The 15,445-nt window shown below is 37.9% G+C and overlaps 1 long non-coding RNA gene and 1 pseudogene across 3 annotated transcripts; one reads left to right on the top strand and one right to left on the bottom strand.

Moving 5' to 3' along the window:
- The first annotated feature begins 767 nt into the window (after positions 1-767).
- Positions 768-2,880, top strand: LOC148193742 (uncharacterized). 3 transcript variants are annotated; one of them, XR_015781948.1, is made up of 5 exons: positions 768-986; positions 1,196-1,597; positions 1,843-1,981; positions 2,151-2,512; positions 2,664-2,880. It is a non-coding gene; the product is annotated as an uncharacterized LOC148193742 (long non-coding RNA). The 3 variants fall into 3 exon arrangements; XR_015781947.1 differs by lacking the exon at positions 768-986 and having other exon boundaries at positions 993-1,597; XR_015781949.1 differs by lacking the exons at positions 768-986; positions 1,843-1,981 and having other exon boundaries at positions 993-1,597.
- A 3,677-nt stretch (positions 2,881-6,557) lies between these two features.
- Positions 6,558-9,782, bottom strand: LOC148193741 (uncharacterized; annotated as a pseudogene).
- Positions 9,783-15,445: the final 5,663 nt, after the last annotated feature.

Raw genomic sequence — 15,445 nt, 5'->3', positions numbered from 1 at the left:
GGCTCTTCAATTGGCAGATAGGTCTCTTAAATATCCATGTGGAGTGGTGGAAGACGTGTTGGTGAAGGTTGACAAGTTTGTATTCCCAGTAGATTTTATTGTAATGGAGATGGAAGGAAACAGTGATGTACCTCTCATTCTGGGGAGACCTTTTATGAAGACTGCTAGAGTTTTAATTGATGTGGAAAATGGCAAGCTTAAATTGAGAGTTCATGATGAAGAAGTCACCTTTGATGTATTTAAAGCCATGACGTGTCCAAATGATGATAAAGCATGTTTCCAATTTGACGAACTTGATGAAATCTGTGTGATGCAAGAAGGGATGGTGCAGTATGTTTCTCCATTCACTAGTGGAAAAATAACATTCTATAACAAGACATATTATAACGTAGTTATGAAATCAGTCATAATATCGAATGCGGTGGCAAACTTGTAAATAATTTCAAAACATATTATAACGGAGTTATGAAAATCAGTTATAGTATAAAACGCGGTGGCAAACTTGTAAATAATTTCAAAACATATTATAACGGAGTTATGAAAGTCAGTTATAGTATAAAACGCGGTGGCAAACTTGTAAATAATTTCAAAACTTATTATAACGAAATTATAAATATCAGTCATGATATAAAATGCGATGACAAATTTGTAAATAAATTAAAAATATATTATAACGAAGTTATTCACCTATGTTATAATATATGAGTTTGGTAATATATTATGCCTGATGTTCAAAAATTGGTCATAATATCTCTTCATTTCATCTTGTGAAAACCTAACGACTTATTCCTTCTTTCTCGACGCCAATCCTCATCAACCTAACACCACACTTTAGTAGGGTCTTGACTCCATCCACGAGCCGATCTTCACATCTTCATTCAGCATTTCTTCTCTCGCGAGAAACACTCTCATTTCCACAGATTCACTCATTTCACCCTGGCGAGCATCAGAAGCTTCTCACTCTCTCTTGAGAGAGTTCCTAAGCCGTAAGTCTCCATTTCTCTTCACAGATCTGCATTTTCGCTTCACTCATCATCCAACCACATCTACTGCTAGGGTTTCTCACATACCTTCATCTTTTTCGCCTTTACCTTCGATTCCACCAATTGAAACATCATTTTCCACATTTTCTACCGATTATAATCACATTCTACCGATTATAATCCCTTTCCACCGATTAAACGTTGATTTGAAGGATGTTGTTGCGGCCGAGGTTATCGCGGGGAGGGCAGTGGACCTGAAGACGGACTTGGCGAGGTTACAGCACGATTTGATATCGGAGATGACTACGTCAGAGGAGGCGAGGGCGGATGCTTCTGAATTGAGGAAGGATTTAGGGGAGAAGGAGTCGTTGGTTGAGTCTCTGGAGAAGGAACTTACAGCTTTGAAGAAGGTGAAGGCAGAGGGTGAGGTTATGGTTAGGGATTTGGAGAGAAAGATTGGAGTTCTGGAAACCAAGGAAATTGAGGAAAGGAACAAGAGGATTAGGTTCGAGGAGGAGATGAGAGATAAGGTTGATGAAAAGGAGAAGGAGATCAATGGTTTCAAACAGACGTTGGTGGAATTGGAGAAGGTTACTGCTGGGATATACGTCTAGGTAAATAGCTTACTCATTTTATCCTTACGCTGCTCTTTTGATTTCATCTCTAATTGGGATTTTGGTGTGTTGTATACTTTCCGCATGCTAAAAATTGGGGATGAAGGGGACTTTTGTCTTGCTAAAATGTTGACATATGATGATCTTGCTTCCTCAATGAGTGATATTGCCAAACTATTTTTTTGTTCACTGTTTCAACATTTTTTGTCTAAATTAATTTCTGTTTGTTCTTGCTCTAAACTTAGGTCATTAGGACTCCAAGTTATATGTGCCCAGAATCACACCTGGGAGACTTTGTACTGGAAAAATCACTCGTTGAGAATCCAGAATCTAATGCATTGTCTAATTCTTGCTTTGCTGGATCTTATGGATACATAGCCCTAGGTAATAGTTGATTACACCATTGTCTTTTGTTATTCATCTCATTCTTTTGTTATGCAAACTTTTAATACCCAGATGAAATTTTAGTTTAATCTAATCAGAATTTTGTTCCAGAAACCTCTAAGTATCTTGTCCAAGTGTTAACCATGGATTGACATTTCTATGATTTTAGAGTATGCATACTCACTAAAGGGCACAGAGAAAACTGATGTGTACAACATAGGAATGGTGTTTATGGAATTTGTTACTATTAAAATGCCAACAGATGCAGCTCGAGATAGCCATACACTATATACAATGTTAGGAAGTTTCCTTGCAATCGTTACACTCGCTGCATGACATCCTCCACTAGCATTGATCTTAATCTTGCAAGGAAGGAAATGATCATCCTTGGGACACAGTATGCAGGGGAAATGAAGAAGGGTGTCTTTAATGTCATGCACTATCTCATGCCTAAGCGCCAAATCCTATCCCTGCACTCTGGCTGCAACATGGGAAAAGCTGGGGATGTTGCTCTCTTTTTTGGACTCTCAGGTATAACTCTGTTGGATCATCAAATAAGTGTTAGAACCAGAAATTTACCAGTCTTGTTACACAGAACTTTCGTATTCCAGAAATGGATTTTGTCCTCTTCCATTTTGCAGCACTAATTAATGGACCTTTTTTCTACAATTGTTCATATTAGGTACTGGAAAGACCGCTCTGTCCACGGATCATAATAAGTATTTAATTGGAGATGACGAACACTGTTGGAGTGAGAGTGGTGTCTCAAACATTGAAGGGGGTGCTACGCCAAATGCATTAATCTGGAGAATGTTGTCTTTATTGTAAATGTTTTATTAATAACTCGCCTTTTTAGCTCTTTTTACGCATTAAGAAAATTATATTGGCAGAGCTTGAAACTTTTTGTATATATAACGTAGAAATAAACTTTATATTCATATATATATATATATATATATATATATATATATATATATATATATATATCACTTACCATTATTTTCATTATGGTTAATAAAAATATTTTTAGCAATATAGTGTTAAAAATTGAGCATCATTGTTTGCCTTTTACTAATAATTAGTGTTTATCTACTCTAGTTGTATTTAGTATTCGTTAAAAGTCTATATTAAGGTAGAAGCTAATTAACTAATACTATTATATTTTCATAGCATGTGCATTTGATTTTAAAAATATGAATACTAATTATTTACCGATTTTAAGGATGAAACTTAAAAAATCCAACCTCAATTTGCAAAACTCCTGATGCAGATAGTTCATTTGATTTGCACTATATTTGGAGCATAAACAATAAAGTGGACTAAATTACAGGAAAAATTGGAGCATAAAAACATGATAAGTAGTTAGTTATAAATCAATTTTTATTGTAATAACAAATTATTACAATAAAAAAATTGTAATAATCAATTTTTTTTAAAAAAAAAAAACATATATTATAACGTACTAAGTCATGTACGTTATAATATCTTTCGCGCATATTATAACCGATTTCAGAAACTACGTTATAATATGTTTAAGCTATTATAACGTAAATTTCTGCTACGTTATAAAATAGGCAGACTTATTATATCGCCCAGAACTATATCTTTAGTAACTACGTTATAATAGGTCATTTTTGTACGTTATAAAATGTCATTTTTCCACTAGTGATTAGAGAAAACTCTTATTGATGCTCGTGAAGATTTAGATGAAGAAGAGAAATTAATTATTGTCAGATGCATTTAAACCTAAAATCAATTGTTAACAAGTCTTAAATAATCAACAAATCATATAGCTAACTAGGCCGTGAGTCCTTTGGGAGAACGATACTTGGTCTTACCGAGTTTTATTACTTGATACGATTCGGTCACACTTGCCGATTGTTAAACAAGTTTGTGGCGCCGTTTTTCGGTGTTCATAAATTTGTCATCAGGTTACACTAAAATCACAAACTAAATAGTTAAGAATTTAGATCATTCAATAACATAGAAAGTGAATTAGAAACTATAAATGACTTACAACCTTTGGATACAAAATTTGAACCAGTTGACCACGAGATTTACCAATAACTCTGTACAGATTGAAAACACAAAGTATAATTAATATGACTATTTTATCATAAAAGTTGAAGGTGAACATCAAATTCAAAGTCATTTTTGGAGAAACACTTACCCTTGAAGCATGGTTCTCAAGTCATTTTTCATCCTCCTGTGCAACGAACAAAACCATATAATTTTACATTATTTGGGAATGATGACCATCAGCTGCCAGTGCGACCTATCACGAAGGACAAGTAGTTATTAAACTAATTAAGGAAACTATAATAATGAACTGACCACATATAACAACACCTACCCCTCAATGTATGGCACAAGGTATACGTCTCTTTTTGACTCATCCATCCATGTTTGCAAATAATGTTGTCTGTTTTGAAGTGTGTTACCAGATGGTTGAATGGTCTGAGGTTCAACAAATTCGTACATGGAAGACCGACCTTGGTCTACAACGATTGTGTCCATGTACCTAAAACAACAATGTTAAGTTGTTAGAAACTATAACAATGTAAATAAAAGTAATATGAAAGACCAAATTGACTATCTTACATGCACCACAGCTGAATGATGGAAATATTCAACATCCTGTCTCCCCAAATCACCTCCAATGCATTAGAGAATGTGATATAAACTGGCACATGTGGGGGAAGACCAAATACTCTCAAATCCCAGTATAGTTCTAATGATGCTTTCTTCAATCTAGGTAATTTTGTCATTAACTTTGATAGAGGATCATCCTCCGCTTCAGCCATCTCATCATCTTCATGTATGACTGTATCATGAATTGGCTGCTTCTGAGGACGTGTGAACTAAAGATAAGAATTTATGTCAAAGCGTTATCAACAATTATTTGAAGAATAAACATAGAAATACTAAGGAAAAAGACATTATACCTGTGGACTAGCGATGTGGGACATGATCAATGCTCTAGGCCAGGAAATAAATGATCCTATGGCCTCCCCCACAAAGTTAATTTCTGGAGTAGGTACAGGCACCTCAGCCTGGGGATCCCGAACCTCGTCAATGGTCACACGCACGTGCTGGGGTAATATGGCAACACCATGAATGGTCTGCCCTCCCTCAAGCACTCATCCGACAACCACAATGCGTGGGGGATCCCCATCAACCAACAGCTTATATTGACTACTATACTGAGTGGGGTCTACAACAGAGCATGATCCTCTAGTGCTGACACGAGGTAGTGTGGGAGTTTCATCGGCCCCCATGTTGCCTTGCGTCATGGAATGCAGCTTTTCTTCAAGCGCTCTTTGTATTTGTTTTTGTTCTTGTAGCTGCTCCATGAATCGTTGCTCCATTAATCTCATGCTTTGGTTGAGTCTTTCCTCCCACTGAAGATCCATCTGCCTCAGTGTCTCCTGACTCATTGATTGGGGGGTTTTCTGTGTAGGGCCAAAGTAATCATGAAGACCAATCGCGCAGGAACTCCACGTACACGTCCTGGGTGCTCGGGCCTTCCAATGGTCGTTGTTAGAATGTCGTCCCTACCTTAGCCATCAAAAGTGCCCTGAGTCTGCTGCTCAACCAACTCATCCTGCACATAAAAAAACCAAGTTACTTAGAAGACGTGCTGTGATAGATACACAATCAAATAACTGCTTATAATTTGAACTTACAATTCTCTGTGAGATCAAGGCAGCTGAGGAAGATGTCATGTTCCCATCAAATTTAGTATGAGAAGCCTTCCACAGCTCGTACCTAGCAGGTGCAGGTGCTAGGTCCGGTGACTCAAGTCCCAAGGCATCTGCTCTAGACTTTCTCAGTTTCTTCTCCAGTTTTGCATATCCACCTCGTGATAACAAGTGGGGTGCGTCGTTTAGCCTTTGTCTTTCTTGGGCGGCTAACCTTTTACCCTGTGATACCATGTATATAAATAAGTGTAAAATCATAAAAACTCAATGAAAGACGATCTTAAGAAACATACCTTCCATTCCTCAGACTCTCTAGATGCACGAAACTGCATCCAATCCTCCTCTGTGAATGTATATTGCTGACAGGGATTTTCATGTTACCTGTCTCCAAAGACATATAGTCGTGTCAGCCTTGTCTTGAAATCCCTCCATCTTATCGCTATATGCGATAACACTTTCTTTCTAATTTGTATTGTGTTTGGAATATCAAAATGTTGCTGTTTAAAACAAAAAACTTGTTATTCCAAAAGAAAACATAAAAGATAAGTATATCACAAATTGCATGAAGTATAAACATACCTGAATATCTTGCCATAAGAGGTTCTTGTCGACCTCTGGGACGTCATCCCAACATGCATGAAGGATAGAGACATGACTTTTTGCTAACTTACCCAAATAACTCCTAAACCTATCAGCATTTGGCCCTGATGGATGACTTGCTCTGGGGTTGATGTCAACATGCCTCCTCTGACCATCCACGCGTCCAGATGTCACATCTGCCACTCGGGTGACGCCTCGTCCGCGTCTGCTCTTTCCCGATCCTGAGTCTGAGGCCGACATACCTAAAAAATTAAACAACGTTAGTGATAATTCAATTATGATGAACATACATATAAAGTCAATAAAAGTGAAAATATCAACCTATTAATTAATTGTTTTTCCCAAATGCCTTCGTTGTGATCACTACGAATTGCCTGCATGACATCGGCAACGTCATCAACTGGGTCTTCAGTGGGTCTACATGCAACGAGTGTTGTCTCAAGTATATCAAGAGAATCGTCATCATCATGTCCATGCATGTTTTTTCCTTCTAAAACCACTGACCATTTGTTATTCGCTGGATCATTTACGTAGAATATTTGTCTTGCTTGACTAGCCATGATAAATGGTTCATCAGTGTAATTCATCTTGTTCAAGTCTACCAATGTGAAACCAAGGTCATCCATCATGACACCACAATTTATATCAACCCATTTACACTTAAAAACTGGGACTCTAAAAGTGACGTAATCAACTTCCCATATTTCTTGTATTATTCCAAAATAACTGATGGATGCTATGATTGGATTTTTGTCTTTAGAACTAGCAAAGTGCACAGCCTCAGCTTGTAGTGTGACGCCACTATTTTGAACTCTGCTTTTGTCATCTTCTACCTTTGTCTGAAAAGAAATATTGTTTATATAGTACCCACCATATGTAATGACATATGTGTTCGGCCCACGAGATAACCTCAATAAAGTTTCAGAAACATGTGGAGTCGCATAAATCTTTCTCTTAAACCATTGCAAGAAGGTTTTCACATGTTCATTAAGAGGCCATTTTTCACTCATTTTTGGGTTTGCTGCCTTTATTTCATTAACGTGGTCAGAAATGTAAGGAATCACATCAATAGTGTTGTTTAAGACGTACAAATGAGCTTGGTCAATTTCTTTTCTGCTAACACTTTGAATTCTCACACCTCGAACACCCTTACCTTCACATTTTCCTTCATGTCTGCTCTTGGGAAGACCGACGGGTTCACAAGATGGCATATAACTTGAACAAAATTCAATGGCTTCTTCTGCAACATATCACTCTATGATTGAAGCTTCTGGTCTATACTGATTCTTGACATATCCCTTTAAGATCTTCATGTATCTTTCAACTGGGTACATCCACCTTAAGAAGACCGGGCCACATATTCGAATTTCTCTGACTAGATGAACAATCAAATGTACCATTATGTCAAAAAAGGAAGGTGGAAAATACATCTCCAATTGACATAGTAGTCTTATTCCCTCATTTTCCAATTCATCTAAACCTCGAGGGTCAACAACTTTCTTGCAAATGGCATTAAAGAAAAAACTCAGACGTGTCAGAATACTCCTAACAGAATGAGGTAATATGTCTCGAATAACAACAGGTAACAATTGTTGCATCAATACATGACAATCGTGAGACTTTAAACCAACTAGCTTTAAGTCTTGCATAGACACAAGGTTACTGATATTTGAAGAATAACCTTGCGGAACCTTCACACTTCTTAAACAGTTACAAAAACTTTGTTTTTCTTTTTTGGAAAGTGTGTGACAGGCTGGGGGCAGATAGGTGCGTCTTCTTATTATCTGTGGATGTAACTCAGATTGGATTCCCATGTCAGCCAAATCTTGTCTTGCTTTAATTCCGTCTTTGCTCTTCCCTTTGACGTTTAATAAAGTTCCGATGACACTGTCACAAACATTTTTTTCAACGTGCATCACATCAATACAATGTCTAACATCAAGTTCACACCAATATGGAAGCTTAAAAAATATCGATCGTTTCTTCCAAATGTTCTTTGCAGAGGTACTTTTATGATGTTTTCCAAACACAATGTCAATGTTTTTGACTTCATTGTACACCTCTTCATCATTCCGGGGTCTTAACACAACCTCATCCTCAGCACTTCCATTAAATGCTTTTTTCAATCTACGATAAGGATGATTACGAGGAAGAAATTTTCGATGTCTTGTATATACCGTCTTCTGACCATGCTTCAACTGAAGGTAACTAGTGTTTTCTTCACATATGGGACATGCGAAATGACCTTTAACACTATAACCGCTCAAGTTTCCATACGCTGGGAAATCATTTATAGTGCAAAACAACATTGCACGCAAACGGAACTGTTCCTGAACATGTGAATCAAACACGTTGATGCCTTCTTCCCACAACAATTTCAAATCATCAATTAAAGGTGTTAAGTAAACATCAATGTCATTTCCAGGTTGTCTAGGACCCGATATCATCATAGACAACATCACATATTTTCTCTTCATGCACAACGAAGGAGAAAGATTGTAAATCATCAACATAACTGGCCACGAACTATGTTTGCTACTTAAGTTTCCATAAGGATTCATACCATCAGTTGCAAGTGCAAGCCTTAAGTTTCTTGGATCTGCACCAAATTCAGGGAATTTGTCATCAATCTTTTTCCATTGTGGAGAATCAGCACGGTGTCGAAGAAGATTATCGCACTTTCTTTCGTTAGAGTGCCATTTAAGGTTCTTTGCATCTTCTTTAACAGAGAACATATGTTTGAACCTAGATATTATAGGCAAATACCACATCACCTTAGCAGGTGCACCATCATTACCTTCATTACCAGTGACTTTGTCAGATTTCTTTTTAAAACGGGATAAACCACATGTTGGACAATACTTTAACGAAGCAAATTCCTTTGTGTACAAAACACAATCATTAGGACAAGCATGTATCTTTTGATATTCAAGACCCATTGGACATAAAAAATTTTCGGCCTCGTAATTACGAATAGGTAGAGTATTATTTTCTGGAAGCATCTCCTTCAACAACTCCAACAATTCGGTGAAACTTTTATCGGTCCATCCATTCCTTGCTTTTAAACTAAACAACTTTAAAGTTGAAGACAGACGTGTAAAGTTCGAGCATCCTTGGAACAATGGTTGCTCTGAATCATTAATAAGAGAATCATACAAATTAGCCCTTCCAAAATTATCTTCACCGACATCACGTATCATGTCCTCTAAATGGTCACTCATCCATTCTTCCACATAATCCGTTCCTTGTGACATAATAGGCTGCTCAAGTACTTCTCCATGCCAAGTCCAAACGGTATAAGTCCTCATTATGCCATACATGAATAGATGGTCACGCACATTGCCTAAGTCTTGCCGTATTTGATTAAGACAACGGACACAAGGACAAAAATATGTCCAGTTGACAGACTTAGCATTTTGTTCAACGTATTGCAAGAACTTCGAAACACCCTTATCATATTCTTCACTGATGCGACGTTCGTTCATCCAGCTTCGATCCATACTATGTTCGTAAAATCATTAGTTCAAGTTTTTTAACTCTCAGAAGGTTAGGCCCTACCCATTCAAAAAAATTAATTTTCATAATTTGCTCAGACACATGCATTGAAGTCTACATCATAAAATTGATAAGATTTCGGCAGCATTTCACATTGGTCTCCGAAATACACGAAATGAGAGTAGTCAACGATGACCACAATCAAATATGCATCCAGAGAACAACACAAGTACTGAACCAAAATTTTATCAATCTTATCCATAAACTCCAATTGACATGTCATTGCAAATTATGAAAATTAATTTTCTCAAACTGTCCAATCGGACAATTCAAAATTTAACACAAACGATTAAAAGATTAATCGTTTGTGTTAAATTTCAAACGGGAACTAAGTGTCACTCAATGATTTGATACTTATAATAACACAACTAATACATGCATATTCAAAAGCCAATAACACATGCACACTTTAGAGTAAAACACATGCATACACAAAACCCAATTACATGCATACAAAAATTTTTCAACCAATAAGCTAACCGAAAAAGTAGATTCGAAATGAAAGGGAGGGAAATCGAGGAGGGAACGGCCTAAACCGTAGCCCAAAAACAGTCAAAGAAGCCGCCCAAGAACACGCAAGAGACTGCACAAAAACGGACCGAAAATGATTTTTAATCGGTTCAAATAAAAGATATTTCATCACAGAGCAATGTAATCGGATTGAAAGTCAATTTAAACGGTCCAAAAGAGAGAAAACGCACCTGGAAAATCAATGGCGCAGATAGCGTTCACGGGGAAGACGATGAACAGTGAGCGTAATTGCTCGCGGGTTCGCGTTTCCCATATTAATACTGTTAGACGTCCGGTACTCTGGGGCCCCGACGTCTATAATAGTATAGACGTCCGACCCATCACTAATATGACGTCTTTGGGGATTTAAAATTGATATTCGCGGGGGGTTTTAGACGTCCGTGGTGGGGGGGACGGGCGTCTATAATTTTATAGACGTCCGTGGGAGGGGGACGAACGTTTACGATGCTGAACAACTGAACGTTTCAACTCCCCATGTCAGCCCCTTAAACGTCTGGCGGCTGGGCACATCTCTAAGGACGTGTGTCCTCCCTTTAATAGGGATGGGGTCCACACAATAAAACCCTAGGTCCAAGTCACTAACTTCTAATTTTTGGGTCTAATCTAATTTACCAAAAATTGACCCAAAATATAAGAGTTGATTCAAAAATTCTAAACTACTGAATTACAATTTAATTAATTCAAAAAATGTCTGTCTGGAGAGTCTTGAATTTATTTGGCATTCTTCCTGATGTCCCAAAATGTATTTCCGAAACTTTCCTGCACTTCAAAAATGCACTTAATCAGCTCAGAAAACCCAAATTAGCACAATTACAAATTTCCGATCAAATTAAGCAGAATTCGGAAAACGGGGAAATAACAAACAATTAAACACAATTCCCTGGTTTATTTAAGTGCAATAAACTAAATATAATTCAAGAAATAACGACTCATCATTAATATTGGACAGGTAATAGCTGATGAGATAAGGGTGTGTGCTAACACAACAAACAGCAAAGCACCCTTAGGACATCCTTCTTTAATCACACACCTCTGCAAGATAGATGGGGTGGATACTTCTGCTCCACCATTTGAAAGGCCAAGGAAAGCAATTGATGAGGCTTGCTGAGAGGGTCGCACCTCACACAAAAGTTGTTGCAAAATTAATGCAGTATATTACTAGGAAGTGACTCCTAGGTCGTCTCTCAAGGACCAATTTGGGTTCAGTCTCAGATCAACACGTAGGGGGGGTTTGAAAGTGTTTTTACAAGGAAAATTAAATTAAATTAAAATTGGAGGAAGTTAAAGACAACTACAAAATTAAAAGCTGAAAGGAGAAAACCGAACGGTTCTAACCATAAGTGTTAAAATCGAACGGTGATATAAAAGACCGAACGGTCTAAAGAACTGACCGAACGATGAACTATAAATTGCACAAAAGTGAAAACCATACAGTAATAACATTCAGACCGAGCGTCCTAGCATGAGACGAATGGTCGCTTACAACAACAAACAGACCGAACGGTCATACACGGAAGTATGTCCGAACGGTATTACGTGTAAGCCTACAAGCTAAAGGAAACAAACAAGACAAGTCGAACGGTAATAGTAAAAACTAAAGCACAAGTAAACACCGATCATAGCAAGTAGAAACCGAACGACTAAAGTAACTTAAACAGCAAGGTAAAGGCCGTACGACCCTACAGGTGAACGAACGGTATGAACATTAAGAACGAGCGGTCTCTAAACAACAATTATTATAAGCATGAACACAGAAGTCGAACGGTTCTAAAGAGTGACCGAACGGTAGGCGTAAGCATAAATGAAGGAGCCGTTCGGTCTCTAACAAACCGAACGGTATGACAGTAAAGGCAGAAACAACAAACGTGCAGAATTCAAAACGCAACAGAATCAGAATGCAATTGAACTTAAAACGAAAACAGTAACAGTAGAAGCGAAACTTAAACAGCAGAACGTGAAATTGCAAATGGAAAATGCCCCACAAACATAAAACGCCAATGAACAGTAAAAAAAATGAACTGCAACAGTAAAGGGGACGAAATGCACAGCAGAACGCGACAATAAACACTAAAATGCAAGAGCGAAGAAGACAATGAACAGTGAAATGAAACTGAAAATTGAATGCATCAATGATTTCAACTCTTAAATTGCACTGTAAACAAGATTCAATACATGGAAATGCAAAAGAAATAAAACCTAAACCTCCCCAAAGGGGGAGGAGGAAGAAAATGCTCCCTAAGAACAGGTACGTAGTGGTGGCTGGGAGACCCTTGAGAAATCTGATTTTAGGGTTTTTATATACTCCAAAAGACCAAAATGCCCTTCTAATGGGCTTGCCCTAGTAAATGACCTAAAACGGGGCCAAAGTCCTAAGCTTTGACCCAAAGACCTTGTTAACCGAAACTACATTCTAACAATGACGTGGCCATACTCTTTTAGTCCTAGAATATGATTAATGCTGATAGCGTCATCTGACCGTTCGGTCACAACTAGATGGTCGTTCGGTAAGCAATGGTCTGCAGGCTCAGGAATTAATCGGTGCAGACTTCCTCAGACCGTTCGGTCATAAGTGGGTCAGACATGTTGTATACCGTTCGGTCGGCATGCTGTACATGCTTTTTCTGATCGTTCGGTACAACACAGACCGTTCGGTGTTTCCTACAGTAGACCGTTCGGTGTTTCCTGCAGTAGACCGTTCGGTGTTTCCTGCAGTAGACCGTTCGGCAGATGAAATGCAGCATGTTCAGTAGAGGCTTCCAGCAGTGCTTTCTCAACTCGTTCGGTTGTGACTTTGGCAGACCGTTCGTTGACGCTCGGTTTGAAGGTCGTTCAGTCTCCATGCTTATCGTTCGACCAAGTCATCAGAAGACCGTTCGGTCATGACTCTCAGATAGCTTCGGCGACCGTTCGATCAAGCCTATGTGTGCACTGAATTTTCAAACAGTGAGTGCCCCCTCCGCTTGCTGGACCACTTCTTTTTGCTGGACTCTCTTCTTTCAATTTCTGGACCGTGCGCTGTCTGTGTTTCTTCTTTTCACGCACCACCCCTTTTCTGGAACGTTCTCATGGGCCACCGCACGCTCTCTTTCTTTCCAAGCCACCTGGACAATCCTGGACTTGCAACCCGTCACACCATTTCTCTTTACTGGACACCACCCTCTTCAAAGCCTGCTGGAAAATGCTGGACTTGTGCTTCTGCGTGCACCTCCACTTCTTTGGTACCAATTTCCATTTCTCATTTAATCTCCAAATGTCCCAAAATTTATCCAACAATTTCCCTACAATTAATAATGCAAATAATTAGCTCAAATAATTCAAATTAATTAAAATAAGAATTTTTGATCAAATTAAGCACAATTAGGAAAAATGGGAAAATACTGGACATTTAAGCACAATTCCTTAATTAAATTCGGTACAATAAGCTAAGTGAAATTGAGAAAATATTGACTCATCAAGGCTTATTATAGACAATATTGTGGAGGTGAGGAAGCAGCTCATCCAGTTCCACCACGCCGTACTCGCAGAGAAAGAGGGCAAGCACAGAGTCAGGCATCTGCTGAGACACATGAAGCAGAACCTTTCCAAATGAGGGACATGTACATGTCTCTTATAGGTGCACAGTTATAGTCTATCCACAGAGGGCAGGTGGCCACTGCTGAGATGATTGTTGGAATGTATGATACACCTCCAGCACACAGGTGGACTATGGAGGAGTTTCATAATGTGGTAGCTTGGCTAGAAGAGCAGGTACAAGGCAGCAGAGCTGGAGCAGCTGAAGCTTCAGCTATGGAGATGGATGAAGATGATGCTGATGATGATGATGCATTTGAGGATGCTAAAGATGAGGAAGAAGAGGAGGATACAGATGACAGCTCAAATTGATGAGGAGCTGAGATAGCGTTTACTGATGAATGCTATCATAACTAGAGCAGGACTTATGCTTTTGTTTTGTTCTGAACTTACTTATGTTTTCAGAATAGGGTTTGATGTACTCAATTGAAAACTTTGTCTGTTATGATGGTTTGCTTATGATTGTGATTGTTTGATAAAGTAATGCTTGATGATGCTTTGATATAGATTGTTGTTGAGATGTGCACATTATATGCTTATACAGGTGGTTCACAAGCTTTGTGAACAAATGCATGATGTTATGATTGTGATTATGATATTAAGCAGGATGTGTATGTCAAATATGAATGAGCTGATATGTGACGTTTTGAGCTCTAGAGTTTGTGTGATTGAATGTTATTCCTTTGTAAGCATGAATGACTTTGCCCAGGTTTTCTATGATTGAATTACTTGCTTGTTTGCATCATATGATCAAGGCCATTTGTTGATAACCCTTCTATTAACCAAATTCATAAATTTAGCCCACTAAAAGAGAATACTATGTGTTCTATCCTTTGAACCTCTAGCCTTGAACATGATTTGAAAACCCTTGTTGAAAAGATTTACCTTGAGTTAAGTAGAAAATATTTTGTGGTATTGACAAATGTTCAAGTTTGGGGTTGTTGGAAAATAGAAAGGGAAATTGAAAGCATTGAGCTAAGAGCTAATAATTAAGTATGTGAAAAGAAAAAGAAAAAGAGAAAGAAAAGAAAAGAAAAAGCAAAGCTCAATGCAAAAGAAAGTTGGGAATAAATAAGAATGATGGTGTTTATATGTTTCTCTTAACTCAAGGGTTTTGTGATCTAGAAAAAACAATTTTCTTGTTAGCCCAGCCACGTTATAAGCCATAGAAAAGTCCTTGTGATGATGTTTGCTGGTAAGTGTTTTTGATTGTGGTTAAATGAAAGGCAAAGTTGATTCATTTGACATTGTGATAGTAGAGTGAATGAGTGAATACCTCTTATACACTTGTGTGTTTGAGTGAAACACTTTATCTAGTGAGGAAAGATTACATGAATACATAAGAACATCCATGCTTAGTTGATTGATCATTCATGAAATATAGCATTTGTTGGATATTAAGTGAATTTGTGAACACCAAAGCATGTGCAAGTCTTGATTGAAATCTTTGTCATGGGTTTGATTGAAGTTTCTACTTATCTTGAAAAGAGGATTTTTGAATGAGTAA

This window comes from Vigna umbellata, chromosome 9 (assembly GCF_029865625.1).
Source record: "Vigna umbellata cultivar VRB3 chromosome 9, Vumbellata_1.0, whole genome shotgun sequence".
NCBI lineage: Eukaryota > Viridiplantae > Streptophyta > Magnoliopsida > Fabales > Fabaceae > Vigna > Vigna umbellata.
This window is presented reverse-complemented; position numbering and strand designations above follow the sequence as displayed.